We start from the raw sequence: 27,083 nt of genomic DNA, 5'->3' as shown, positions 1-27,083 counted from the left end.
TCTTCCTCTTCCCTAGCTAATGTGTACTGAAATGTTATAGTTATTTCTGGGAGTGGGAATCTGCTGAGGACTAGGTAAAATATACTGTTCTAGTTGCTTTTACACAGATATGCATAGAGGTCCCAGATAAAGGAATTTTCCAGGGTTCTCAGTCAGAGCCAAATCTCTGGGCTGAGCCACATTATTAGTAAGAGATGGGGTGCTAGCTGAGTCTCTGGGAAAGTATTCTTTGGTGACCTCAAGAGCGTAGCCTCTGAGCCTCTTGATTGGCCTTGGTATCTCCCTCTGATTGAGAGGAGAATCCATATAAGCTGGTTTTGGTCCCACCTAGCCTTAGCAGTGCCTCATTCATGTGTACAGGAGGGAGGAGACTGGCACTAATGCAGCCCTGAGGACCTCGAGAGTTGGTACTAAAGCTCTGGGCTGTTAAGGATCCTGTGTAGCTAAGACAATGACTGTGGTAGAGAATTAATCATCCAGAAAACTGTACTTTCTCTGTGTTTGTTGTGTTTTCTAGGTAAGCAGTAGGAAGGATATATAGGTTTAGACTCCCCACATCTCTGTCTAGAGGAATCCTTATTACAGAAGGCCCAATTCACTAGGAGACTAACCCCCATAAATCATTCTGATATAGGAAAAGAGCCTTAGAGCACTCTCAGGAACCTCATGCTTCTGGTCAGTTTAGCAACTCCCAGGAAGCCAAAAGAAGGAAGAACACACTAGGGATCAGGGTGGTAACTCAGAAAAAAGAAGCCTTTGCAGGGGTGCAGGGTGCTCAGGCTAGGTATTGGGAAGATTTGGATCTTAAACTGGGCAATATGGATACAAGGAAGAAATAATATTTCTAGGCAGCGAGAGCATCATGCTTTTGGTGTGTGTGGCTAGAGCTAAGCAAACATGTGGGAGAATAGTAGAAGAGAAAGTTTGTGGCAACTGCTGCCACAAAGCATGGAACCAAGTCCAAGGGATGTGAAACAAATACTTACAGATGTCCTTTGCACTCTGACTTCTCTGTACTTTTACCCCTATCCACTTCTCCTGCTGATCTCCCCTGCAGCTGAGCCAATGCCATCTACTACTTCTCATCTTTGAGAAGACTAGGCTCTGTCCTACCTTTGGGACCTGGCCTCTGGCCTTCCCTCTGCCTGAAATCATCTCCCCAGTTATTTTCATTGTACACATTCCCTCTCCCTGAAAATCCACCTAGGTATCATTTCTGCTGAGCCTCTCTTTCCCTGAGGCTCTTTGGCACTTGGGATTAGTTAACTCAGTTGAAACTGAGTCCATGTATTTTCCTCCCAGACATGTACACCTGGAGTACAGAGACTGAGTCTCTTCTGTGTCCCCAGTGGTTAGACCAGGGCTGGGTACAGAATATGTTCTCGGTGAATAATTGCTGCTGACTGGATCATCTTTGAGAACTAACTCCACAGAGGCTTCCCAGGCAGGGCTTGGTGTGCTAAGCATGCCTGCGTGGCTGGGCATACACTCCTGAAAGACAGCATGCTAGCTGTCAGAGCTCATCTGAGGCTGCTGTCTAGCCTCAGCAAATGCAATGTGAAGACCCGTCCAGGCGCAGCAGGCGCTGACCATGAACAATTACTCTGTGAAGTTCACTTGACTTTTTGGTGTGTGGACAGCTCCACGCCTCTAGGTTCCTTGGCAGAAAGGCAGGAAAGCAGCTGACCCATGTGGTAACATTGCCACGCAGGGCCACCTTGGTGCTGTTGGGCCCAAAGGGTGGGGGAGGAAGTCCTGAGCCTCATCAGCTTGGTTCTCCACCAACTGTCAAGATAGAGGGAGGAAATGAGCACGAGGGGAAACTTAGGACTCTATTTCCAGTTGGCCTTGTGATTTCCTCTTGTGAGGTAAACCAAGCAGATCTGGGAAAAACAAAGGATCTAACCTCTAGTGCCTTCTAGTCACATCATTCCAAATGTACCCTTAAGTGAGCAACTGGGACTGAACTCACCCATTTCCTAAAGCCCCTAATCTAAGAAAAGCAAAGTGCCATCTCTCAGCTGTCCTATCTTGTCCAGAAATGGTATGGGCTGGGTCAGGAAAGAGCAGCTTTTCAACAGCCAGGTTTCTACATCTCCCGCCTCCATCTACTTCCCCTGTAGCAGAGTAGAGCAAGCCAGTGCTTGCTGACATTTGGAATGTCATTGAATGATCTTAGACTTTTATTGAGCTGTCAGCTTAGAGAATACTTGGGGCCCTGCTCCCAGCTTCCTCCAGGAGGGCAAAGCTGTCACTGAAGGGCCAGAAAAAATACACATGCGCACCCGTGCATACACACACACACACACACACACACACACACACGCCTAAGGACACACAAGTTCTCGTGTGAATAAATACACCCAAGTAAGTATACTCGAAATTATACATATCCTTATGTGCATGCCCATGTATTTACATATCCACATAAATAATCACCTGCAGAAATATGTGAAAATATGAACAGACATGAATGTTTCTTTGTGTTCATATAGTCTAAAGACATGTGCATGTATATAAATGTATACATTTTCATCAAGAAATAAATTTTGAGGGCCTTCTGTGTGCCAGGTACTATGCTAGGCTCTGGGAATGTAACAGAAAAAATGGATGTTGACCAAACAATTTCAGCTGAATTGAGAACGCTGAACAGTTCAGAGTTGCGGATCATATAATAAGGAACATGACTTAGTTGGGTGGAATCAAAGAATAGTTTTCTGAGAAAGGTTGTCTAAACTGAAGAGTGAAGGAGGAATGACTAAGCACAGAGAACAGCTTGCAGTAAGGCCCTTAGATGAAGAGAAACCTGGCAGCTTCATAGAAACCAGGAGGATGCAGAACTTTTGTCTCTTGTTTACTGTTTTATTTCCATTACTTCAAATGGTTCATGGCCCATAGACAATTTAATCATTATATGTTGAGTGAATGACTACCTAAAGCATAGTGAATATGGGAAGAAGAGACTGGTATGATGAAACTGAAGAGGAAAGCAGGACCATATTTTGATTTTGATCTTTATCTTTAGGGTAAGGGGAAGCTTTAAAGGGTAATAAGAGGCATTATTTGGCTGGGTACAATGGCATATGCCTGGAATCCCAACTGGGGAGGCTGAAGCAGGAGGATCACAAGTTTGAAGCCAGCCTCAGCAACTTCATGAGGCTTTAAGAAACTTAGGGAGAAACTGTCTCAAAATAAAAAATTAAAAAGCCTAGAGATGTGGCTCAGTGGTTAAGTGCCTCTGGGTTCAATCCTTGGTACCAAAAAAGGGTGGGGGGCATCTGATTTGTGTTTTTAAAAAGTCTCTCTAAGTGCAATATAGAGAAAACCAAGAGCAGATACGAAAACCCAGTTACTTTTTCCTTTTCTTTCTTTCTTTCTTTTTTTTTTTTTTTGGTACTGGAGATTGAACCCCACTGAGCTACATCCCTAACTCTTTATTTTGTGACTGGGTCTTGCTAAGTTGCTTAGGGTCTCACTAAATTGCTGAGGCTGGCTTTGAACTTGCAGTACTTTTGCCTCAGCCTCTGGAGTCACTGGGATTAAACTAGTTACTTTTTTTTTTTTTTTTTTTTTTTTAGAGAGAGAATTTTTAATATTTATTTTTTAGTTCTCGGCAGACACAACATCTTTGTTGGTATGTGGTGCTGAGGATCGAACCCGGGCCGCACGCATGCCAAGCGAGCGCGCTACCGCTTGAGCAACATCCCCAGCCCTAGTTACTTTTTCTTAATGGGGCAGTAGTTGGCCTTTTTGAGTGGCACTACTGAACTTGTGACATTCTAGGTTCTTGCTCATTGAACCAATAGTGACCCTCTAATAATCACTAGGCAACCAGAACTGCCTCCTTCTGCCATCCACACATATATTTCCAGGACCTGGACAGGGGTGGGAGTGAAGAAGTACTGTCCCTGATTGAGTATCGCAGAATTAGACCATTGCTGTTAAGTCTAGGTAGAAGATGATAGTTACTTAGATTAAACTGATGGCAGTGGTGAGGTAGAGAAGTGGACTGACTCCAGAATGTTAATATTCATTCTATAAAGCAACATATAGGCTCCTAAAAGTTTGCATGCTATGAAAAGTCATACAATAAACATTCAGTTAGGAGTATGACACTCAAAACTTCATCAGTGATACATTTAAAAAAAAGATTGAGTCTAATAAAAATAACATAACATAATAAAAATAACATAACATAATAAAAATAACATAGTTTTATACATTAAATGGTTAATATATAAACTAAAGGTATAAACATACATATGAAATATAAACATAGATTAATGGTGATATATAAATATATCACCATTAAATGGTAATATATAAATACTGCAATAAATATCGCATTTTACCTTGAAAGGGACCCAGAGTTTGCTTTTAGGTATAGAAGGACCACAGCTTTATGTGGGGCAGTGTGGCACATGCCTGTAATCCTAGCAACTGGGAAGACTGAGGCAGGATGATCACAATTTCAAGGCCAGTCCCCGCAATTTGGTGAGACTGTCTCCAAAAAAAAAAAAAAAAAAAAGACTGGGGAGATTGGGTGTATAGCTCAGTGTTGGAGCACCTCAACCTGTTCAATCCTGAGTACTACCAAAAATGGGTTCACAGCTTTGAGTTACTGAAGTGGTAGAAGAAGATTGTCTGAAATCTGATGGAAAGTTGTAACCAGACAGGTGTGGCTGTAACATATGTGATCTCTGTGGCCGGTAGATGTTTCAGGTGTGGGAAGGTGTGCATTTTGTATATTCTAACATAGCCCTGTTCAGTTGGATGCAGTTTCCTGTGTTTATCTAGAGTACAGAAGACACATAAACAAATGCAAAGTTTGCAATATGCTAAATAATTCTCTAATACATCAATTACATTGGAACAAATTTGCTCTTTCAAAACAGATGTTATAGTAGCACTGACTCTATAACAAACAGAAAATGATGATTGATTATAAGGGTTGGGGATGAAGGATGAGACCATGATGTTCCTGGGGTTTATGATTTGAGCAACTAGGTGACTTGGAATGAATTTACTTAAGATAGTGGAAGGAGAAGCTTTAGGATTGGAAGAGAAGATGAATTCAATGTGGAACATGTTAAGTTTACATGCCTTTGAGACAGTCTTGTGAAGCTAGTGAGAGGGCAGTTGAATGTTTAGGTATAGGGAATTAATGGTGTACAAATGAATGAAAGGATGAAAGCAAATGAGACTGCCAAAAACAAGTATATAGGATGAGAAAAAAAAGAAAGCCTAGGACCGAACACGGAAAAACACCCACATCTGATAGAGGAAGAAGAATTTGAAATAGAAAAGGAGTGGTCACTGATAGTAGTAATAATAGTTCATATTAATTGCATATTGTGCATTAGACCTACTGTTTTAATTCATTTTCTGCTTCTTTAACAAGATACCACAGATTGGATAAATTAACTCTTTTTTGCCCTTCCCTCCCCTTCCCTTCTCTCGTCTCTCTCCCCCTCTCTCTCTCCTTCCTGTTTTCTTCTCCATTTTCTCTTTCTTTTTGCACTGCTGAGAATTGAATCCAGGGCCTTGTGCATGCTAGGCAAGCACTCTACCACTGAACTACATCTTCAGCCCTTTTTAAATTTTTATTTTGAAATAGGGTATGGTTAAGTTGCTGAGGCTAGCCTCAAACTTATGATCCTGCTGCCTCAGCCTCCTTAATAGCTGGGATTATAGGTATGCATCAGTACACCTAACTTCTCATAATTATATTGATTACAGGTTGAAATAATGTCTGGTATATTAATTGAATAAAATATCATTAAAATAACATCTGTTTCATTTTTCTTTTTAATGTGGCCACTGCAAAATTTCAAATCTCATATGTAGCTTACCTTATATTTGTACTGGACAGCACTGTGCTAGGTAGGCGCTATGCTCAGTATTTGTACATTATCCAACCCTCACAATGACCCTGTGCAGTGGTTGCTATTATTTTCCACATGTTAAGGTTGAGAAACCAAGGCATATAGGATGATGAGGAAACTTGCTCAGTGTTTTCACACTAGTATGTGGCAGGACTAGACCTAAATTGAGTTTTGCCTGATTCTGCAAAGTGAAGAAACAGAAAAGAGAGTAACAGGATGGTAGAAGAGGAGAGACTGTGAGACTATGATGTCCTAAAAACCAAGGAAAGAAAACATTTTCAGAAGAAGAATGGTCAGTTCAGAAATGGCCACAGTCATGAGGACCTCAGCAGCCTTAGTGAAAGCTTTTTGTGTGCATAACAAGGACAGGAGCCAAATGGGAGTAAATTGGGAAGAATATGAGAAAATGAGATGGAGAAATTTTAATTTTTTCAGAAATGTTACTCTGAAAGGGAGAGAAAATGCAGGAGCTGAAGTAGGGCCAAGTATGGAGTTAAGACTTTGTTTTGTTTTGTGTTGGTTCTGAAATCGAATCCAGGAGCTTTGTACCTCTGAGCTACATCTCCAGCCCTTTTTATTGTTATTTTGCCCAGACTGACCTTGAACTTATGACCCTCCTATCTCAGCCTCCCAAGTAACTGGCATTACAAGGCATGTACTGCCATGCCTGGCTGCGTTTTTTTTTTTTTTTCTTTTTTTTTTAGATAGAAAACATACGTGTTAAGTTTTTTTTTTGTTGTTGTTGTTGTTTTTAACAAACAATTGGAGAAGTAAAGTGTGAAGATACAGGAGTGAGAGGGAATCAGTAAATGAGGCCTCTGAGGAGATGGAAGGAGAAGATGCATTCTTAATTTTTATTTTTGTTTTGGTAATAGGGATTGAACCCCAGGGTACTTTACTAATGAGCTACATACACCCCCAGTCCTTTTTATTTTTATTTTGAGATAGGGTCTTGTAATTGCTGAAGTTGGCCTCAAACTTGAGATTCTCCTGCCTCAGCCTCCTGAATAGCCAGGATTACAGGCATGTACCAGTATGCCCAGGAGAAGCTACATTCTTTTTTTGTTGCTGTTTTATTTTTGGTACCAGGGATTGAATCCAGGCATGCTTAACCACTGCGCTACATTCCCAACCCTTTTTTTTTTTTTTTTTTTTGTTTGAGGCAGCGTCTCACTAAGTTGCTTAGGGCCTTACTAAATTGCCAAGGCTGGCTTTGAATTTTGATTCTCTTGCCCAGCCTCCTCAGCAGCTAGGATTACAGGCATGCATCATCACACCTGGCAGAACCTACATTCTTGAAATCCACTCTCTTCAAGAGGGAAAAACTCTCTTCTGTTGTGGCAGGAAGAAAGAAGATGGCTGCAGATGGATGTAGACAGGCTTGTAGATTTGGTGATGGCAAGTTGAAATAGTTCCCATCTGATGGCTTTTATTTTTCTCTATGAAACAGAAGGTGAGTCATTTGCTGATAACTATCAGGGGAGAGCTGGGAGTGTTTGCAGGAAGTAAAAGAGAATTACTGTAGCTTTAGTCAAGAATAGATTTGTGAGCTAACTTGAAAACACAGGCAATGTTGAGGATCCAGTTAAATTGATGACATTAATTCATAGTGGAGCCACTCTGCTCAGTTGTATGACTTCTTTGGCAGAGCTCAGCTGACTGGTTGTGGGCATGGAGAAAGATATTTAGATTCATCCAGGGTGAAGATTCTCTTCCAGGAATTGTGATGAAAGGAAGAGGGAGTTGAAGGTGTTGTCAAGACGACAGTTGAAAAAATGGACTCTGGGATCTAAACTGAATTTGAGGGGAAGAGAAGATAACAGGGGTCTGTTAGATAGGGAAAAAGTACATCGGCCTCAATAAGATGAGGAATAGGTATGTTGGGTAGAGTTGAGCAGGCAAGATGAAAGGATTAGAGATTTTGGTTAAAGAAAAGGGTTACTGAGTTAGTGATTTCATATTGGCAGGTTCCAAGGTACAACCATGGAAGTGGATAGATAAGGTTGTATGGAAAAGAATATTGTCTTAAATGAGGAATCAAGAAACAGAAAGGTGGAATGAGGCCTCCATAAGAATGTGAGCATGTGGATAAACACATGCACACATAAGATGATATTCTACCTACCACATATGCATGGATGGATACATACATATAAATGTATGTAAAAACGCGTGCCTACACATGTACAATTCATATATCTTTAGACCCCGCCATGCAGTTATGTGTATATATACTCACAAATTCTCAGTATTCCCCTCTGATCCCTCAGCCTGATTGAGTGGGCTTTTGGGGAAGCAAGCTGCCTTAGGAGGATTCTGAGTCAGTCCTAGCAGATAGGGCTCAGCCAGTCATGCCCAGCAATTGTAGGGATAGGGGCTGCTTAGAATTTAACAGACCCAAATGTACCAGGATGTAAAGTTTGCTGTGTCACTTTTTCTTTGCCATCTGTACTCTATGCCCTTCTCTTCTCTGAAAGGGGTGAGATTGGGACCAGATGTTAGAGAGTAAGGAGGAGGCCTTTTGGGTTCCTCCAAGAAACATTCTATCTCCTGCTCTCCCCTGGGAGGGGACAGCAGGAAAAACTGCTAAAGGGAGCATTGGTGTCTACAATTGAATATGACTTTTTTGACCTTGGAGCATTCAGAGTCCCAATCAGCACAGTAATAAATTAAGGGCTTATGGAGGAATAAATTCTCAGCCTTAATGAAGTTCTTTGCTGGGGGCCATAGGCAGGTCAGCAGGTCGGGATGATGCAGATTGGTAGTTTCAGTGAGTGGGCTGAGCAAGCTGGGAAGCTGTCAAGCATGAGAAGATCCAAAACTCTGCTAGTCAGATCACTTTTTTTGGATCTGTGAGGATAAAGCTGATCAAGTGATAGGCAGCCAGATAAAAACTATGGTGACTATATGGTGCCAGCAACAGAGCCCTTCTAGGGCTATTCAGAAGTAATTTGGAGAAAACAAGAACACAACAAAAAACAAAGTCAAAAGAGGCATGAATATTTAGAAGTGCTAAAGGATATTTTGGAGGGGGATAGTTTGCATTGGGGGCAGATACTTCTGGGCTACTTAGTGGTCAGAACCAGGCAGGACTGGGGTCCAGGTTTTTGGCATCATCCAAAGAATAGCATTATTTATGGGCAGTTGTGGGCTGGAATTGTAATGGGAGCCAGCTAGATCAGGACCTCTAGCTGTGTTTGAGAAGAAAGACAAGCACATAGTGCAGGACACAGAGCACTAAGTATATGTGAAGGAGAGGTGGGGGCACAGGCACAGGCATTGTATAAGGAGCGGGTGAGTGGAGAGCAGCCCAGGGTACTTGCTGCTGAAACCCTGGGTAGGACCATTCTTGGGAGCTGGAGGCTGCTGAATTGTACGCAGAAACCTGGAACTCATGCCTCAAGACTCAGATGCTGAGTTCTTCCCCTTTCATCCCACCCTCTGCAACATCTGCCTTTGGGGGTAAGCTCTTGAGGTGTAGTCCAAAGGTGAAGGAGGGGACAGTGCCATGTTTGGAGTCAGAGCTGCTGGAGCTAGAAGGAATGTCTCCTTTTTTCTTGTTTCCCTGCCCCCATGGTGTAGTGCCCAGCCTGGGCTTTTTCCTTTAAATATGTCTTACAGCTGTCTGAACTCTGAAATTTCTTTCACTTCTTCCCTCGCCTTGTTAACATGTGTTGCCTTTGGGGTAATCAGGGAAAAAATATTATGTCCTTTTACAATTACCGGGTTTTGGAATATTAAAATGTCTCGCTGCATCGGCACTGTTATTTTGATTGGTATTCTAACCTTTGACTAGCCCATAAAGCGCGCCGCTCCTGAAGCCAATATTGCAGGACTGAAATTTAATTCCGAAATGATTCCAGATAATAGGGAGACAGATAATATATGCATGAAGGATATTATGTTTGGACTAACTGCAGCAGGGCCAGGGCTGGGGAGCTGAATAATAGCCCAGAGTGAGTTATAATCTGTGGGACAGAAATGCCTTACTGTCAGGGCCAGAAGAAGAACTCTTAAATCAAAGGCACAGAAAAGGGTGCGATTGCAGGGTGCTTGTTTTGACAGGAAGAGCACTGGAGCCAAGAGGGTAGATATTCAAAGACTATTCCCCTTTCTTGCTCTTGAGCAAGATACCAAGGCCCTAGATGATCTAGCTCATTGCAGCATCCCTATCACTGAATCTTCTGTCCCCTCATAACATTTCAGCTGTGTTGAACTTCTTTCTGCTTTTCAAATAAACACGACAATTTCACCTTCCTTTTCTTATGCTGTTTCCTTTGCTTACATTGCATTTACCCTTTTGGTGTGAAGGAAGTGTGTTGAGGAAGCTCCTGTTCATCCTTCAAAACCCTTTTGTGTGAAGCCTTCTGTAATGTTTCCCCACCTCTGGTAGGAAGTGTCAGCTTCCTTTATATGGTTTCAGAACTTTGTACTGAGCATGTCACATGCTGGTATGTTTGTGTTTCCTGCTAGACTGTGAGCTCCTTGAGGTCTGTGTACCACTCATCTCTGTGTTTCCAGCGCCCCCTGGACCTGGTATACACTAGGCATCAACAAGCACTAATTGAATCCATGCTGAATCTAGGACTAGACTAATGAGCTTCAGAGCCCAGGTGCCCATTTCTCTGCCACATTTCCCAGACAAATGGACTTAGGGAAGTTAAATAACTTACCCAAAAGCACATAACCAGGAAGAAGTGAAGCTAGAAACCAAATTTGAGTGTTCTCTTGTCCCCAGACCGTGTATCTTAGGTGGGCAGGGAAGGCATTGGAGGTAAGGAATGGGAAAGAAAGAAATGCACCTCCCAGGCTCCTTCCTTCCACAGTGCAGGACTTGAATCCTCTTTGATAAAGATTGCATTGGTCCTTAGTATTCATGGGATTCAAGTCCTGGAAGGGCTTGTACCTCCTGTTGCTGTCTTTGACTTCTGGACAATTTTTTTCTCACAAAAGACACTTCTCTGTAGTGAGTTTCTAGCCGAGGATCAGGAAAATACCTTGGAGAAGGTGCCTTATGTGCTTTTGGAGAGCTCTTAGGTAGGCAGAGAGAGCACAAGGAGCTTTTTAGTAATGTCAGAAAATTTCATAGACAGCCCTTTCCCCCTTCAGGATTAGTGGGAATATAGTGATGGAGGAGTACACAATGAAAACAAAACTGAAGTGACTCTGATTGGTTTTTAAATGGATTTGTGTTTCATTAATTACTGTCTTCATAAACCTGGAAAGTAGTGTGGCTGCATGTAAGACTTATCCTTCATTTAGTGTTTGGGTGGTGCATGATAAATACTGGACCACAGGGATATGGCTCACAGGCCATAGACCACTGGGGCAAGAAAGAGAGCTTTGGAGCCAGATGAATCAGGCTCAGACTCTAGTGTTACTACCAAACAGCTGTGTGAACTGGAGCAAATCTCTCTGTGAACCTATAGCAGACGACTAATATCTAACAAATAGGCCTTGAAGTCCAGGAAGCCTGATTTAGAAACTTGGCTTTACATTACTAATTGTAGGGTTTTTAGGAGTCACTTAACTTCTTTGAGCCATGGTATCCTCCACTGTAAAACAAGAAAAATAATTCCCATCTCCTAGAGTTCCCACCTCAGGATTCAGTAATAGTACTGTGCCCCTGCCTTTCTCTTGTCCTGATGTTGACTGCCAGAGATGAAATGCCAGGTCTCAAGGAGAAGGGAGGTCAAGGATCCAAGAGCTCAAGGCAAGCACATAGGACTCTGTAGACAGGAGTTCCCCCAGCAGAGCACATGTGAGCATCATGGACAATGAACTTAATGCTGTCCTTGGACTATCTCACCTTGGTGCACACTAAAGAACAGAGTTGATGGTCTCATGCCCCTTTTACATGCTGTCAGCATCCCTGGCTATCCAGCAGAGTACAGTTACAATCACCTAGGTCAGTTCCTGGCTCTGTCACCTACGTATTATGACCTTAGGCAAGATACTTACCTTTTCTGAAGCCTACTTTCTTCATTTGGAAAGTGGAGATAATATAAATACTGCTCTAAATGCTTTCTGTGGATTAACTCTTAATCCTCAAACTGTAAGCACTATCATTAGCTATCATCCAGATGAGGAAACTGAAGCACAAAGAGTTGATGTACCATCCACAAAACCCAGCAATCAATAGTGAGTGATGAAGTAAGTATTGGAATCTAGGCAGTAGACTTTGGAATCTGTGCTCTTAACTGCTTCACCTTATTGCCTCCAGAGCAGAGGAAGGTGGAGTCATTTTTAATTGAGGTGTATTAAAGAAAGTCGTGAAGAGATACTTGCATTGCATTGTGAAAGATGAGTAAGCTTTCAGGAGATAAGGGGGAAGGGACATGTAGGCAGAGTCAGTCTTGTGAAAAGGGCTGTAGCTTCCAGACTTTTTGTTGATGGGCCTTTATTTTATTCATGGATTTATATGCAGTGTTGAGAATTGAACCCAGTGCCTCATACACACTAGGCAAGCACTCTACCACTGAGCCACAGTGCCAGCCCAGCTTCCAGGCATTTTAAACTATTGATATGGACCATCCATTACCATCTCACTACCAGAAGAAAACAGAATGAGAGCAAGTGAAGAGAGAAGGAACCATTGCCTAGTGTCTAGAGTGGAGCCAGCCTAAGCTTCCTCCCAAGAGGGGTGCTATAACTCTAGAAAACTGACATATGTGTATCCATGCAAGGGGAGACAGAATCTAGGGATCAGTGATGGCAGCCAGGGGAGTGGCCACCCCACCTTCTAGGCTATTAGCTATGGACAGCCCAAGACTGCTAGGCAGAAGACCTCTGTGTCTTTATGGCAGAATATGGGAATTGCAGTGGGAGGAATCCTTGGAGCATGTTTGTAAAGCTCTTAGAAGAGTGCTAGTACTCTCCCAGCTAGGGAGCTAGCCTGTCGTGGTCTGCATCCCTAGTGGATACAACCATGGAAGAGAAGAGCAGGTAAGGGAAACAACTCAGGGCAATAGGGATTATTTCTTCTTCCAAGGTTTCCTGCAGCCACTGCAGGTGGCTCTCACCTTGGATTTCTTGCAGTGCCCTCTGTGGCAGGGCTTTACACCCAGGCCTGCCTTGGGCCTGTCTGCCTTTCATGGGCTGCTGCTCAATCTGCATCCTCTTAGGTGAGACAGCCTCTTAATTCTGCTCCTACTTTGAGCCTCCTCTCTTCCTTGAGTATATTCTGGGCTTGCTCTGGAGCGCATAAGAGTGGGGAGCTCTCCTGGGTTTATTTGGGGCCTAGATTTAAACCTAAGCATTCTGACCATAGATCCTGTACTCTTGTCTTGGGGCCAATTACTAGGACTCAGCATAGCCCAGAGTCCATACCTTTTGCTTATTTGTGTGTGGCCTGGTCTGTTCCTGCGCCAGGACCATAAGACAATTGAGGAAAAAGACTAGATCTGCATCTTCTCTGAATCAACAAAGCTGGGGTGGGAGGCAGAAGGAACCTCAGTAGCTACTAGAGGCAGCTTCTAGAGGAAGAGCTGAGGACAGGGGGAAAAGGTGGAGTATGGCAGAAGGGGAGAGGCAGAAGCATCAATGTTCTGTTAATTCTTGGAGAGCCAAGATTGTGTTAATTACTTTGCCTTTTCCCTAGGGTTTGTTTTTGGTTTTCCTTCCTTCCTTCCTTCCTTCCTTCCTTCCTTCCTTCCTGCCTTCCTGCCTTCCTGCCTTCCTGCCTTCCTGCCTGCCTGCCTTCCTGCCTGCCTTCCTGCCTGCCTTCCTGCCTGCCTTCCTGCCTTCCTGCCTTCCTTTTTCTTTCTTTTGTTTTTTTTTTTGGTACTAGGGATTGAACTCAGGGGCTGTCGACCACTGAGCCACATCCCCAGCACTATTTTGTATTTTATTTAGAGACAGGGTCTCACTGAGTTACTTAGTGCCTTGCCATTGCTGAGGCTGGCTTTGAACTCAAGATCCTCCTGTCTCAGCCTCCCAAGCTGTTGGGATTACAGGTTTGTGCCACCATGCCCAGTGGTTTTCCTTCTTTTGATTTTGTCATGGCTATTGTAAATTGTGGAAACTAGAGGAATTACAGAAAAGGAGAGGACAGGATGTGGAGACTTCCTTGAAGGCCAGAAGTACAGCCCTGCCTCCTGTTTCTCACACTATCCTGCAAGCCACCCTGTAAAAGCAGGCTTGAGCGTGTTTACCAGTAGCAATGATAATAGAGCAGTGATGCATTTAGCCCCAGTTGGTGCCAGCTGCAGTGCTGGATGCTTTACACCTTCCTCATGCTACTCAGCCAGGAAAGGGCTTGTCCCTATTTTTTTGAGAGCTGAAAAAGAAACTCAGAGGTTAAGAAGCCTGCCCAAGGCTGCATGACCAAGAGAATATAAATCCATATTCTTTTCTTTCACAATTTCCCTTCTGTCCCTTGTCCTATAGCAGATTCTATCTGAAGGCAACTCCTCTGGTCTGATTTCATTTGAGCTGGAGGCAAACACATCATAGCTTTTGCAAATTGTATGGTCAGAGAAAGTGAAAGTCAGTGACTAGAAAAAGATAGGGATTGGCCTCATATTCCAGGTCTATAGAGAGTAACATTTGCTTAATGGGAAGTAATGTGTGAGCAAGGAAGTATTCTCATGTATGCCTGCATGTGTTTAAAGTATCTGCCCCTATGTGCATCTGGTGTGGGCATGTGCCCACACTATACAATATAGGAGAAGTTGAGGGTATGGGATTTATAGCCTGACTTTAGGAACTGGAGATGGTGGGGATGAGGCCCTTGACTCTAGAGGGAAACATGGTGCAACACAAAGAATCCTGGACCAAACTTACAGCTAGAAAATAAAGAAAAGGGCTCTATTTTGGGTCCGTTGCCCTTTCTGGGAACCTCAGTTTCCTTATCCACAGAGTAAAGGAGTTGAATGAAGCAATTTCTTCTTGCGACTTATCTTCTTTTGTCCTTAGGTGATTATTAATCATATCTTAGTTTTCCCCTTTTTGCTTCCAGCTAAAAATGAAACTGATGCAAGGAAGGTAAGAGAAGTCCCTCTGTTTACTGTTGCCTACTTTGATCTCTATCCTTTGGAAATGTTGAAGGTCCAGAGGAGGCAGGGCATCAGGTCAGAAGAGCTGGGGACACAGGTGCCATGGAGGAGTTTGGATAGCTGGCATCTTGTCACCATGAGGTGACTTGGACTGAAGTCAGAATCCATTAGGCTTTGGGCTTCACCATGAGACTATGGGGTGAGAAGAAGCTTTTTGTCTCCCTACTGCTTTGGGGAATGGATGAAAAGGGGCTCTCACTACCCTACAGACAGGGAGTGGCCCAGGCCCTTCCTCTGACTTTTGATCCCCTCTGTTGGTTATCTTGGTAGATGCTGAGGGGCAGCTAGGTAGAGATTAGGAAAAGTACCTGGCTGTTTGTTCACATTAAAATGGGACTGTGCTGACACAACTTATGGCCCTTGTGTGAGCTGACCAGGCCTGCCATCAGCTGTCTTGGGGAAAAAGTGGTTTGAACTTTTGTGCCATAATTTTCCCTGGCTAACTCCTCAGAGCTGATCTGGATGATTTCTAGAGATGGAACCTTTTGCTTTCTCAGTCTTAAAGTGAGACTTTGCCAGGATTTGCCTCTTCCGTCCCATTAGTTATCCTTCAGCTCCCTATAATTCTCAATTTGACTCGCTGGGCAATGTCTCGTGAGGATTTTTCTTTTTCTCTCTCAGTTGGACTTAGATCAGCCTAGACTTAAGCCTCAGGTAGCAAGTGGCCTATGCTCTGCCTGAGCTAGGACAGCTATGTTTGCATCCAGCTGCTAGCCACTTCCTGAAGCCCTTTGTGTTAGGGCATCTGGGCTTAGTGAATCAGACCTGGTTACCACCTGTACAGAGCTCCTGGTCTGTTGGGAATGGTCAACAGATGAATATGGGAAGATGCAATAGAAGTAGTAAAATACATTGATGGGAATATATATATAGAATAGGCATACATCATCTCCACTTTTTAAAACTAATTTATTTTGAATTCAGCTCTGTACTGGGTCAAAATTTATGAGACAGCAGGTCCATGTAAGCCTGAATACATGCTCATGTGCCCTTGGTAAGCTGAGAGCTTCCCTAATGAGACATTCCCTGCTAGTGCCTGCTGTGACTTCTTCAAAGGCCTTTAAAGTAGGGCCCTGATGAGACCCTAGGTTGCCCTACTTGGAAAGAGGAGAGGCCCTTATGGGAAGAAGAAGTCCCACTGGCTATTCAGGAAGGGCCAGTGTGGGTATGAACAGGTTTTCTTATGAGTATATGCAGGCAGGACCCTTAGTGTTCATATGGCAGCTGTCAGTGGTCTGTCCCTAACACCGTGACCAGGTCTTATGGTGTTAGGCCTGGGCTTGGCACCTACTTGGTTGTAAGCAGGCGGGCAGGCTGCAGGCAGATCCCAGGACAGGCCTGAGGCCTCCCCAGTGGTGTGTTTGCTGTGCCTAATTACCCGGCAGTTGTTTAACTATGCAAGCTGCATGCCTGCCTTTATTGCGCTGTGATTGCCGAGCTGCCTATGGGGAGTGTCATAAAAAGATATAAAATGCCCATTATCTGTCTGACGCCCTCCTCCTGGACTGTGGGTGTTTGTGTTTTATTTTATTTTTATGGCTTGAGGGAAGCTCTGCAAGAAGAAAAGGGAGGGAAGAGAAGAGGGAGGAGGAAGCCCTATAGGAATTGGGGGCTGGGAGACTGAGGAGCACCTTCATGCTATGGTCAGAAGGCTCTCCTAACCAGAGGGGACATATGGAAAATGGCAGCTCTCCAGGGTCAAAACAGAGTGCTCAGGAATTAAGTTGTAGCTCTTCCCCTCCCCATCCACCTGAAAGCCTTGCAGCTTATGTTTTTATTTTACCTACACTAGCTTCCTCCCTGTGTGTAGGCCCACTGCCTGGCATGTAGGACATTTTGCAAAGGGTTTTTCCCTACCCAGCCTTATGACTTGCATTGCCTACTGGCTTCTTAGAGGACCATGGCTTGTCTTGGGTCAAATACTTTGGGCACTGCTGCCTCCTCCTGTTGCTCTATTGAAAGCTTCCATCCCTACAGCTTCAGCTTCCCTTCTCTTGCCTGCCACAGTGGTGTATTTAGGCCAGTCTATCCAAAAATTCACTGGGTCTTAAGGAAATTTCCTAGACTGGAAGAAAGGAATTACTACAGATTGAGCACCAGCCTTGTGCCTAGTAGAACCTGTGTGAGACCAGATATCAGAGATCAGACAGGGCCTCTACCCTTGAAGAGCTCACACTATGCACCTAGAGTGCCAAAGTTCATGGAAGATGTTCAATAAATGTTTGTCAAGTGGGATTGAATTTAACATAGTCATTCATTCATTCAATTGAGCACCTTCTGGGTCAAGCACTCTGCCAAGCTCTGAGGATAAAATAGTGAGCAAAATAGGCAAAATTCTAGTCCCCACTGGTTATTAGAGTTAATTGAGAAAAGGATTTAAACTCTTTCTGTTATGACTTGAAAAACCATGCTTTTTCAACTATGACATCTTGTTTTCTAAGCTTGAACCATCAAACCCCAGACTATCCTGTACTGACCTCCTCTACTTAAGAAATCTTGATGGCTACCAAAGTATAAATTCTCTAGCCTGACCTTTGAGATCCCCAAAGTCCTTTTCCAATTATGCCATGATGGTCCATATGATATGCTTCCAAGCCTTATTTACATTCATTTTGTTTGTCTGGCAGGTCCCTGGCTGCAATCCTGCCTAGTGAACTCCTACTTGCCCTTTAGGACAATGAAATTTACTCCCTCTTTGAGCACCTATCTTGAGTGCCTTCCCAGTGCAAACCACTATGCCTGACTTTCATTTTTCATGAACCTGCTGAGGGCTCCTTGGTATATGGATTATATCTATATAATTATATCTATATATGGCTATATAACCCTGCGAATATACTAAAAAACGTATACCTTAAATGGGTAAATTACATGGTATATGGATTATATCTCAGTAAAACTACTTTTAAACAATGCACACTTCATTTTTTAAAAGTAGTTTTACTGAGATATAATCCATATACCATGTAATTTACCCATTTAAGGTATACGTTTTTTAGTATATTTGCAGGGTTATATAGCCATAATTACCATCTTGGTTTAGAATATTTTTTTCCCCTTAAAAGAAAGTCCCTTAGCTGTTGCTTCCTATTTCTTCCCTAAACTCCCCAGCTCTAAGCAACCACTAGTCAACTTTCCATCTCTACAGATTTATGGGAATTTATTATATGTGACCTTTTATGACTAACTTCTTTCACTTAGCATAATATTCAGGGGTCATCCATGTTGTACAATGTATTAATCAGTACTTCATTTCTTTTTATTGTTGAGTAATATTCTACTACATAGCTATACCACATTTTCTTTATTCACTCACTGATGGACATTTGGATTGTTTCCACTTTGGGGGATATTATGAATAATACTGCTGGGAACATTCAAGTACAAGTTCACTTTATTGATTTTGCTTTTTTTAAAAAAAAATACTTTGCTCTTTTTCTTAGTAGATGGTAAACTCCATGAAATTAGGAGTCACTTGTATGTTGTTCACTGCCTTATCCCCATCAGTTAGCTCATGTAAATGTCAGTGAATAAAAATGTGTGTGCTTTCTAATACTCTTTCCCCCCTCAGGATGTAATAGCAATTTATTGGTACATGTTTTAATCCCATGGCCCACCCTGTCGTGAGTACAACTGTGTACCCATGCTGGAGCTTAAGTTCATTTATCAACATCCTGAACCAAACTCTTTTTATTCCACTGTTGGCTTCCTTAGATTAAGTCCTTTCCCAACAACAGGTGATTTAAGAAACTTCTAAGTTGCTCCCAGTGTGGAAGATATGGCCTGTAGCTAACTGAACCCTGATTCCACTGTTCCCTGTTCCTCCCTCTTCTCCAAAGGGGCTCTGGATTTTTTTTCTTTTTTCTTTCAGTGCTGGGGATTGAACCCAGGGCCTTGTGCATGTGAGGCAGGCACTCAACCAACTGAGCTATATCTCCTGCCCTCTGGATTGTCTTATGGCACAGAGGGGCTGATCCGTGGGAGGACCCTGAAGGAAAAAGGAGTGTTGGACTGGGTAGCCTCCTGTTCAAGGCCAGGCTAGCTTTATGATAGCTCCAGATGTATCAGAAGAGGCAAAAGAAGCTGCCTCTGCTATCCCATTCGGTAGCTGATATGAACCAGGTCCAAGAAGAAAACGATTCTAGGAGCAATAGCTTCTGAGAGATTAGTAAAACCAGTATTTCTATTTTCTTTGTACTTCCTTACCCTAATAATTTGAGCTCATGATTAGAATTGGGCTTTATGAGGCTAATGAGGAGGTAGGAATGATGGCAGGAGGGCATGTGGAGATGCATCAGGGTGTGGGTAGTAAATCTAGTCTTTTTAATAGGTTTGCTCCACAGGCAGGTGGTTGGAAGGCTGACTGGGTGGTTGGACCCCCTCCCCTTTCTTCTACTCCCACCACTCCTTGAAGTGGCCTTCACACTTTGCCGTCCTTGTCCTCAATGCTGGCAGCGGTGCTGGGATATGGGGGCTCAAGGAGGGAGGAGACCCTACCCGGAGCTTCATTGCCTATGCACGCGCCGTCCAGCCTGGCGGCATGATTACCTTGCTGAGAAATCCGTCCAGGCGCGGGGCTGCTGATAGCAATCATTGATTAAGAGGGTAATTGTCCTGAAAATTCAGATTGATCAGAAGGCAGAAATGATAACTTGTGTAACTGTGTTTAAAGCCACGTCCTGTCAATAGAAGAGACTGAGATGTATCACGCCGAGAGGGGGGCAGAACGGATGGGTGTGTGCGGGCAGGCGGGTGCTGCCATCCTTCTCTCAGGGCGAGCAGGATGTTTCTTGTCAGTAACCTGGACTATTGGAGATTCAATCACTTTTATCTCCCCCTCTCTCTCAATCCAAATGCCTTTTCATATTAGGAAATTAGAATCGGCCCTGCTCATGCAAGATTTATTAGCTCTGCTGAGCAGTTGCACCGAAGAGTAAATGATTTTGCTTTGCTGGAGTTTTTTACACATTAGGACCCAACTTCTCCTTCCCTTCTCTGTGCCAGTGGCTGCCTGGAGGAGTGAGCTCTAGAACCAGGTACTCAGGGAATAAGGGAAAAGCATCACTTGGATCTAACTTCTTGATCTATGAGAGACCCTTTTCTGTCAGACTAATTTCCTTCTATCTGATCCTTACCCCCAACAGGTTCCTTACTGGGGTCTAGGGGTATCTTTCTAACTGAAGGGCAAGTCCCCCGAGGAGATGAGGTTTATCCCTTAGACTTGTGTGATCTGGTACTGGCTTACCTTGAAATGAAAGGCTCAGAGAGGCCTCAAAAGAATTGTGGGAAGCAAGTGGAGGAAGAATAGTGTGTTGGACAGGATTGGCAATAGAGGCAGAGGACAGAGGTACTGATAAGATTTTTCTTCTCAGAACCTAGGCCTCTTCACCTATCAGGGCTGGACCATCTTTCCAAGCTTCCTGGGGAGGCTGTGGAGAAAGTCAACTGGTTACTTAGCATGGAAAGTTTTGCGTACAAGCAAGCAGCAGGATTGACCCTGGCTGAAGCTATCTCTTAAAGAAAGAAGGTCTGGCATCTATGTGGCCAGTTGGACCTAGCCTGCCCTGAAGGCCAGGACACCAGTAGACTAGGTTGGTTTTAAGTAGGACTAGTACCCAACACTGAAACTATATTGTTCTTTCTCCTTTTTGCCCTTTCTCTTTAGCCTCCCATCTCTTTGGGTCACTTGGGCCCAAGGAGGAACATCATTCTTCCACCCTCCCTATTGCAGGAGTCTGATGCGCGAGATCTGGTAGAATTTTCTATTCTACACTTTTTTCTAAAGTGTGGAGAGTCCTCCTGATTTGGGGTTGAGGAAATGTTAATAGAATGTCTAGATTTTTGTGAAAGAGATCCCAAGGACTACCCCCCATCTTCTTTAACATCCTTTCCCCTTGTGATTTACTCCTTTACTGGTCCCCATGAAGCCTTCTTTTCTCTGAGTTTTTATATTTTGGAGATGTAACTGGGCAAACTTAAGAACTGGGCTGGAAGTGATGGGGTCTCCAGGAATGAATGATGGGTGTGAGCAGCAGCCATTTGAGCCCAAAAGGAGAGCTGTGTTTTGGGAAAGGGGACAGAGGGAAGGAAGAAGAAGCTTTATGGAAGAAAGAATCTAGAAAGTATCTGCAAAAGATTCTCTAGAGAGGACCCACCTCTAAACAGCCCACCAGGCCACCAGCTTTCTATCAGCGGTCTGCATCTGGCCATTCCTATCCAACACAAGGCTCTGTCCTTGGGAGACTCTTCTACTTTCCTAGAAGGCTCATCCCACTAGGTTGGGTTGGGCAGGGCAGGGCAGGGCAGAATTCCCTTCTCCATGCACATCCTCACCCCACAACCTGTCATGAGTGTGCCAAGAGATGAAGCAGTCCTGGGCACTTGGTGCAGCCCTCTTCCCCGATTCTGATACACGGTGAAAGGAGCAGGTGCATAGGGCGATCTGAGTTTCTTGGTATGGTATGCTCCTGTTACTCCCTCTGAGCAAGGCCAGCCTGCAGCCTAAGAATGCTTTGCAGTCCAGAAGGAGGGTCGAGCCATGATCAGCCCTGGCTAGTTTGGGCAAAGTCAAGAAAGAATGGAAGTACCTTGGACAATTGGGATCTGAAAAGAAAGAAATCAGGAGACAGAGTCCTCGAGGAGTGAGGGAAACACATAATCACTACAGGGCAATATAAATGGTATTGCTTTCCAGAGCCCAGAAGAGGGAGGGATTGAATTCCCCTGGAAGAACTCAGGTGGCAGAAGAGGGTCTTTGAACTGGCTCTATGCAGAGCATGGGGAGTGGGCTGTGGAGACAAGTGTTGATGAGCTTCTGGAAAGAGAACTAAAAGTGCCAGAGATCAGTTGTTGTGGTAGGCTTGGAGCCCAGTGGGTTTGAGCTCACTGTGGAGGTGTGACCCATACCTCTGCCTTTTCAAACCTGAGTGGTATTTACTTTCACCATCAGGCTGGGCTGCTAGGTGTTAGGGACTCTAAATTGGATCATCTAGAGCCTTATGGTAACAAAATGTGTAGGACAGAGCCTTAAGGGTTGGACCCCATGTCTCCCCTCATCTTTATTCCCTTTCCCATTCTGCTGAAAGAGCAGGGAAGGGGTGGGGATTCAAACTAGGATTGCCTAAAGTTTGTTCCACCCTTGCTAAACCCATCCCCAGCCCAGCTTGTACCCAGACCCAGGCCTCTGCCCAGGGCCAAGTTGGTCTTCTGGGCCTGGTCCAGAGGCTGGGAGGAGATGGGGAAGCCAGGAGACTCATTTTCACTGGAATTTGACCTAAAGCAGGATTGGAAGGGAAGAAAAGAATTTGAACAAAAGTGCAGGCAGGAAGGAACTGTTAACGAGCCTTTCTTTCTCTTTGGGGACAGAGCAGAGCGCATAGCGGGGCGCAGCCGCCAGCTCTCCTCAGAGCGGCTCTCTGAGGTAGCTGCAGTCTCTGGCCGCTGCCCGCTCTCGCTCGCTCTCCTTTTTTCCCTCTCCTCTTTCTCGGCTCTCTCTATTATGGGGACTTGCTCCAGCTCTTTCTCTCTCTTCTGTCTCTCCTTTTGTTCTCTCTTTGTCTATTTATCACACTGTGAAGGTTGAAAGAGATGTTATTAATCTGGGAGAATGAAGGCAGGATTAGTGGTATGAATCGGATTTTGAGAGGTGTAATGATAGAAAGACTCGCTCGGCTGGCGGCCTGCGTGAGCTTGATAAATGGGGAGCACTCCAGACTGACTCGCGCCTTCCTCCGCGCTGTGCGCCCTGCCCGCTGGGGCGTGCCGCGCTCTCAGATCTGCCAGCCAGCCCACCCCGCTCCTACCTGAACCGGAGCAAAAAGCCAAGGGTAAAGCAGACACAAATATCTCCCATCACACTTGGAGACATCATTGCTTTTAGCACCCTTTTCAAGTGGAGGCCTGTCGAGTTCTCAAAGGACTGTGGGCAGAGGAAAGGAGACCTAGACTTCAGGCTGGAACAACATCTGCCTGCTTCTGGGGCCTGTGGAGTAGAGCTTCCCTCCTGCCTCTGAAATGGAAGTGAGAGGTCAGAGAGTGATAAGATAGTCCCTAGACCGACCAAGCAAGAGTACCAAACCATGTGTGCTATGCAATTTAAGCAAAGTGCTATTGGTGTGGTGGTCAGGTTGAGACATGGGAGATGGGGAAGAAGCAGAAGGCAGAGTTTTGGAAAGGGTAGAAGATGGGTGTTCTGGGAAAGGAACAACATAAGCAAAGTGGAACAAAAATAAGCCTGACTCTTGGGAGGTTGAAGTGCCTCAGATCTGTGAGTTTCTGATCAGGAAGGAAATTAAGAAATCCAGTAACTAAGCCCCTCGTTTTCAGTGAGGATACTGAGGCCTGGAAACTGGTATTGCCATTTCCTGAAGTGATTTGTCTAGTCAGGTCCTGTTGCTTGTTCATTTTTATTTTTTATTATAATTTTTTTTTTTGGAAGCAGAAATCTTGCTAAGTTGCCCAAGCTATCCTCAAACTCACAATCCTCCTCCCTCAGCCTCCCAAGCAGCTGAGATTGCTGGCTTGCACCACTGTCCCCAACTCTATTGCTTATTCTTAAGGTGCCCTCTCCAGTTATCCTGAGACAATACAGTCTCTCTTTCTCTTTGCCTTCATCTCCCTTTTTCCCCTCTCTTTCTCTCCCTCACCCCCCACTCCTCTGTGGTCACATCTTTTTAGTCTTCAGCTTTGTAACCAGAGGATCCTGGCTTAGGTTCACTGCTACTTGCTCTCCAGCCCCTACCCAGGAGCCATGGCTTAGGTTCTCATCATACTCTTGCCCCTGTTCAGTCTGCAGTCCTTGTGGAGCGTGTTATCCCAGACCATCAACTGCTGCTTGTGTGGCAGGGCAAGGACCAGGAAACAGCACACCCCACTCAAGGCCTGGGTACTTCCCTCCTTTGTATACTTACTATGATTTTCTCTACTCACTGGTTACCACAGTTACTGGGCAGCTCTTGGTTCTGAGTCTGATTTCCTCAAAAGACTATGAGTTTTATGAAGGTAGGATACACATGGGTTTTTTTTAAGTTGCTAGGGTCTGGCAGGCCTTCATTGAAAGTAGAATGTTCAGTAAATTAATGCCTCCTCTTCTACATTGAAAATGGTTTTGTTCTTGATTCGTTTTTTTTTCCAGAACTGGCTATCTTTGGCAATGGGAAGGGATAGATGTACAAAGCAAAGACTTTTATCCTATTAGAGCACCCCAAGATCACAGAGCATGATAGCAAGAAGGCCTTAGGGAAAGAGTATAAAGCCCTCACTGAGGCCCTGCTGGGGCTATATTTCTTGTCTCCTTATCAGCCACATTTCACACTTGCTCTCTGTGCTTCAGGAGCCCTGGCCTTGATTTGATTTTTTTCTCAGTGCTGGGGCACAGTTCACCAAAAGGTCTTAGCGTGCCCCCACACACCAGTCCCTCTCAGTTTCTGTTTACCTGTCTCTAGGGAAGCATCTCAAATAAGTCAGTTCCCCCTCTTCTATCAAAACAATTTAAATAATTCTTTGAGACCTTATTATAGCTGCAACTTCATAATGATTTATGTTGCTATTTATTTAACGTCTTCTTTCTCCAACAAACTGTAAGCCCTCTGAGGACAGTACTGTGTCTTTGTTGCTAAATGCATACAGGTAGACTGGCAGGTAATAGGCTCTGAGTAAATGTTGTGAATGAGTCAATGTGATTCCTAAGCCTGAATTCTTCCATCCTGTCCCACCTGGGTAGCATGAAGACTGATCTGACAAAGGGAAATGCAGGGGCCAAAATCTTAGGTATGCCCCAGAACGAAGGTTCTTTGGACCTTAGGTGTGGAGGCTCCAGTGTTCAGTGTTCTCATCTCTCAGACATCATTTTCTCAAACATCAGAGAAGGGTTTCTCTGACTCTAAAGGCTTTTACTTTTCCTGGGTGTTCTTATCCACCCTCAATTTCAAGCACCCATCTGCCTTTTTAGGAATTTCTTGTCTCAGCTCAGACCTCTGAACTGAGCTCCTCATCTCTCTGACATCTCACCTAGTGAGTCCCTGAGGGCCATCCCTGTCTTCAGTGTTTTCTATCCAGGCCTCCCCCCCCATTGTTTTTGCATGATTTGACCCTTAATGCATTGTTTTACAAGTGTGTTTATGTGGCTCCTCTACCTTGAGGGTACTGGTCTGGTCTCCTTGATCTATGGCTCTCTAGCACAGGGTTTGGCACAAGTTAGCTTTTAAAAAAATTTAAAAAGTGCTATGTGAGCAATCCTATCAAAAGGATGGAGGATCTGATGTGAATGTTTTGAGCATCTCTTTTTTTCCCAGGGAGAAAGAAAGTGAAGGTGTATGTGCTGTGGTCAAGTGTGCACATACCGTTGTCGTCAAGTGTGAGGGGTGGACAGATGGTGGCGTCGCACACTCAATAAAGGATTAGATTTTAATTTGGAAAGCACTTTAGAAACTTAAAGTGCTTTGCCTAAGTGCTGACTGCTATTAGTGTCTCCTTTTTATTAGGAAAAAGGACATGATTTTTCTCTTTTATCTTCAGGCCTGTCCAACTTCTGAGAGTCAAACTTAGCAAAATGCCTGCCCCTCACTGAGGACTAGTTACATGCCAGGTTCAAAGCTTTGGACTTGAAACACAGAATTCTGCTTTGCAGACTGGTTCTAACACCCCTGAGGGGATTAGCCCTAACAGCTCAGTATCAGGAAGGGGGGTGTGAAAGACAGGTCATTTGACATAGTTCAAGCTACAGTCCTCGGCCCCTCCTCTCTCCATCTAGGCCTGGGTGGGAGGACATAAGAACTCAGACTGTTTGGGGTATAGGGGAACACCCGGTGGTTATCAAAAAACCACTTGTTATGTAATATGAAGGACCAGACTTCAGAGAGAGAGAGAGCTGGGGAGGAATGGCCCTAGGAAAAGTTGTATGTTCAGCTGTCATCAGGGCTGGAGAGAGCAAGAGACAGAGACATCACAGCTGCTGGACTTGGTGATTTAAGAGTGGTCAGAGGGCTAGGTCAGAGGGAGGGAGAATGTGGAACAGTAGCAGGAAGAATTTTGGGGCAGGAGGCAGGAACTTGCCCTGTGCTTCACAAGCACCTTTGAAGGCCTTTTTGGTTGAAGGAAAGGTAAGACTGTTTTCCATGGAGATGATTTGGTGCTGCAGTGGCAGAAGGTCTAGAAGGCCCAGCTGGGCTTTGTGATTGCACCTCTCTGTGTGACCTCTGCCCCATGCTCTTTCCTGAGCAGCCACAAAATAGACAGGCATCTTGGTCTTAGTCTGGACTATCTCTGTCAGTCCTGGATACTGAAGGGTCTGCCTGTGGCTGAGGGCAGCTCTGGGAGGTGAGGGCTTTGGCCTAGCTTGCTAGTGCCCTGAAGTCTCCATCTCCTAATCTGATCCTAATCTGAAGGAGCTAAAACGGGGGTGGGGGGACTATCTTGAGCTTACTGCCTTAACTGAATTTCCATACCTCCTGTTGTTAATTATAGAGATGTAATAATGCGATTAGTGCACGATTAAAAAAAATCCCTGATATGATTACCATGGATTTAATATCACATGATATATCATTATATCGTTATGCAGTGACAGATGTAATTGAAATACACTTATTGGAGCCGGGGGTGGTGTTTCATTCAATCCCCAGCACCCCGGGGAGGAAAGGACTGGCTAAAAAGAAGCAGTGGGAGAGGAAATTGTAATGAAAACAAAGAAAACTCACAATATAGCTTTCACCCTGGGCAGCTGGCTTAGACTGACCTGCTGCCTTAGACTCTAACAATACACTTGGAACCCCAGACAGGCCATCCTCCTCTGTGGGAACTCAGGCAGCATGGCTCAGGAACTTCTTATCTGGTTCTCTTCCGTATAACTTCAGTGTGCCCACATCTCCCCTGACTCAGAAGTAAAGCCAGGAGATCTGGGAACTATAAGGAAATTATTCTACCTAAAAATACTTAGGACCCTAATGAGATCAAACAGAGCTGGTAGCCGTCCTCTCATCCTGGGGCCCTTAGTACTAAATGCTGTGGAACGTGAACCTGTAGCACAACCCTTGCCTTTGCTATGGTGGTGGCCCACACTAGAGGCAGCTGTCCTGTTGTAGGCAGTGGATAGTAAGGTTAAGTACTCAGAAAACATAATTATCCTACTCAAGTTCTGTTGATG

General features: G+C 44.4%; 1 protein-coding gene across 13 annotated transcripts in view; it reads left to right on the top strand.

Moving 5' to 3' along the window:
• The window catches only part of Eri3 (ERI1 exoribonuclease family member 3), a 132,733-nt gene that overhangs the window by 72,002 nt on the left and 33,648 nt on the right, over window positions 1-27,083 (top strand). The window lies entirely within an intron of this gene.

Source organism: Ictidomys tridecemlineatus, chromosome 11 (assembly GCF_052094955.1).
Source record: "Ictidomys tridecemlineatus isolate mIctTri1 chromosome 11, mIctTri1.hap1, whole genome shotgun sequence".
In the NCBI taxonomy this organism is placed as follows: domain Eukaryota; kingdom Metazoa; phylum Chordata; class Mammalia; order Rodentia; family Sciuridae; genus Ictidomys; species Ictidomys tridecemlineatus.
This window is presented reverse-complemented; position numbering and strand designations above follow the sequence as displayed.